General features: G+C 39.5%; 1 non-coding gene across 1 annotated transcript; it reads left to right on the forward strand.

Annotated features, from left to right (window-relative positions):
• Positions 1 to 281: 281 nt before the first annotated feature.
• On the forward strand, positions 282 to 387 carry LOC120107354 (small nucleolar RNA R71). Its single transcript, XR_005509190.3, has one exon. It is a non-coding gene; the product is annotated as a small nucleolar RNA R71 (small nucleolar RNA).
• Positions 388 to 3,480: the final 3,093 nt, after the last annotated feature.

The raw sequence follows: 3,480 nt of genomic DNA on the forward strand, positions 1-3,480 counted from the left end.
CTATCATTAGTTGGTCAATCTTATGGGACAATGCATCTACTTTGCTAGACAGGTCCATAGAATTACTTATTTCACAAATGGCCCCTTTTCTTTGATAATTCGAGGATGCTTGACGAGAACATGAAGCATGGTGGAAGGAGTTTTCATTAAGATTTTCAAATAGTTGCCATGCTTCATGCTCATTTCGAAGCATGAAAGTCCCCCCACATGCAGCATCGATCATCTGACGGTTTCGTTCCGTCAAATCATCATAGAAACATTGCACTAGCTGCCACTTAGGTATTTGATGATGAGGGCATTTACGGATTAGGTCCCGAAATCTCTCCCAAGTTTCATGAAATTCTTCTCCCTCGGTTTGGGAGAAGCTTGTAATGGCACGTCTAAACTGGTTCGTTCTTCCTATAGGAAAGTATTTTTTAAGGAATTCTTGTTGCATTTGATCCCAAGAACGAATTGAGTTAGCTTCTAAAGAATTCAGCCATTGTTTGGCTCTATCTTTAAGGGAGAAGGGGAATAATCTAAGTTTTAAAGCATCATCAGTGAAATTTTGAATCTTGACAGTGGTGCAAATCTCAAGAAATTCATCTAGGTGTTTATATGGGTCTTCATTGGTGAGCCCATAAAAAGATGGAAGCATTTGGATCACACTAGACTTTATTTCATATTGTACCGCTGCTACTTCAGGTAATCGAATGCAAGATAGGAAAGTGTAAATGGTGGGAGTAAAGTACTCCCTCAGGAGTTTGGGTTGTTCTTCAGCCATCTCAGGAGGTAGGGATGATTCTAATGTTTTGATCTTAGCTCGAATATTCCTAAGGGTTCGTTCTATTTCAGGGTCAAAAGGTAATAACTCACGTACTCTAGAACGACTCCCTTGCATACATTAGTAATCGATCAGTCAAGCATGCAATAAAAGAAAAACACATCAGTCCTTGATTTGTCCTAAAATCACTAGACAGCTCCTAACTGGTTTGAAGAGGGCACCTAAGCCTCCAATCCGGTCTAATGAACCGAGTTGACCAGGTAAGCTCCCAAGTAAGTGGAGGGGTCACGATGCGTTCGCAAAGGTCCCACTTAAAACCCACTTGCCTCGAACAGATGAACTGTCTCCCTTATAGGGACAAAGCTTGCCTAGACATCAACTAAGCCACAGAGCGAAATTGGTGCAACCTTCGGTGATCTTCGTCCTATTGAGCTCGAATGTCCCTAGGGGCCAATGTCTAATTGATTTTAATTAAAGATGACACTATGTGAGATTGAGTTCACCTAAGTTGGGCAAGAGTCCGGTGATGAAATCCGGCTCTTATCTTGTTGGGGTGATTGCCCTTACTATGTGCAAATTGATTTGTGTATGTGTATCAAGCATGCATTCACAATTTTGCTATAATTAAAATCAAACAATCACTACAAAATTTCAAACCAATAATTAATTTAAATAAGAAAAGTTTAGAGGTTACCAAAGGGAATTTCCCCAGCAATTTATTTTTTTTTTTTTTTTGCAAACCTCTACAGCATTTCTTTTTCGGCAGTTCTCCTTTTGATCATCCCAAATTTTTTTCCTCGATTCCTGATCAAATAGTATATAAAAAAATAAATAAAAATTAGTAAGGGAGAAAAAGAAGATAAGAAAAGTAACAATAATAGAAAAAAAAAATTTTTAAGAAATTTTTTTAATTTTTTTTAAAAAAAAATTTAGTAAGAAAAATAACTATGCTAGCAATCCCCGGCAACGGCGCCAAAAATTGATCGTTACTTTCAATTTTGAAAATAAACCGCGCAATAGCACGTATCCTGTAGGATAGTGATTACGGGTGTCGGTCCACAGGGATTGAAGAATAAATTATTTTTCTTTTAAAAATAACTCAAGAAGAAGAATTTGCTAACTTGATTTAACTAAATTAAACTATGAGTGCGAATTAGAATTTATCAGAATAAATGGATCTAGGGTTTGGAGTCCACCACATAGCATTGCATCAGGGTTTGTATTCTTTATTTTTTTTTATCTTTTGGAGAGGCATGCAATATTGGCTACAAGCCTTTTAGAATAAAAGCATAAAGAATTTTAGGAAAATCCATCTTCGGTATAGCATGAAGTGTCTACCTAATTATGCTAATCTAGGGTGCAGCACACCTCATCTTCCTAGGCATGGATCATCTTAGACTACTTTATCAAATATGAATAGTAAATGGCATGCTCGAGGTTTAAATATCATAAAAGAAATATTTCATTGAAGATAAAAATTTAAACAAGCTCCAAAATAATAAAGAAAATAAGAACTACAATGCCCTGATACATTGCTAGGGCTTCATCCAGCCCTAGACTAGACGTTTAGCCGAGCATGGCTTCCGGACGATCTCCCATCTTCAAATAAAATTGATCAACTCCAATTATTTCCAAAATATCAAAACTATTCTCTTTCCCCCTCCTTTCTCTCTTTTTTTTTTTTTCTTTTTCTCTTCTTCCCTCTCGGTTTTCTTCCTCTTCTCACCGAAAGAGGGGTTCTCCCCTGTTTTCTTTCGAACCGAGCTCTCTCCCTTTGCCTCATGATTCTTCCTCCTTTTATAGCTCCCCACTAAGGATTAGCCAGTGGTGGATCCTTGATTTCGTGTGAAGAGGAGGAAGAACGCATGCTTGATTGTTGGGCGGAATCCATAGGATCGGAAGCTGACCGCGGGATGGAGGCGCTGATCCGAGGGCGTCACGGGCGGCAGAAGCGGCGAAGGATCTGGTTGCTGGCTGCACCACGTGGGACTCGTGGCTGGAACGGGGGAATCGACGGGTGGCGACTCGAATCTCGGCCGTGATCCGCTGCGAGAGGAAGAAGATGAACAGTGGAGATCTGTGAACGTGCTGGGACGAGTGGCCGGTCCGGGATGCTGCGGCTGTAAACGGAAAGGAGTTGCGGGAGAGGAGGAAGAGGGCTGATGCGGAAGGTTTCACGAGCGGCTGGGGTGCGATGCGTGGGAGGTGTTGATCACGGCGTGGAGTCGGAAGTCCGGGAGAGGAGATGCCGCACGCGGTTGATGGCGGAGGAGCTTGATCTCCGCTGCTGGGGATTTGGATTTGAATGAAGACAGCATGGATGCGGTGGCATGTGGTTGGGAAGCTGGAAAGGATAGGTAACGGGGAGGGGAAAGAAGATAAACAGTGGAAGAAGAAGAAGATAAACAGTGAACTTATATATATATTATTTATTAATTTATTTATTTATTATTTGATTTATATATACATAAATATATATTTGTAAAAACACTGTTCATATGAACAGTGTTTTCACGGGATACTGTTCATATGAACAGTGAATCCAGTAATTCTTCCCAAAATTATTTTTATTTATTTTATTATTTTATTATTATTATTTATAATTATTATTTTTTTTAAAATTATAAATTTTATATGAAGGCACGCAAGGCATTGGTTGGGAATCGACTTTGGGTTTGAGGTGGGTCATGAATGTTGATTTGCTTGAACTTGTTCTT

Source organism: Phoenix dactylifera, chromosome 6 (assembly GCF_051530095.1).
Source record: "Phoenix dactylifera cultivar Ajwa chromosome 6, Ajwa_hap1_PhDact_Kaust_v1.1, whole genome shotgun sequence".
NCBI classification, from domain to species: Eukaryota; Viridiplantae; Streptophyta; class Magnoliopsida; order Arecales; family Arecaceae; genus Phoenix; species Phoenix dactylifera.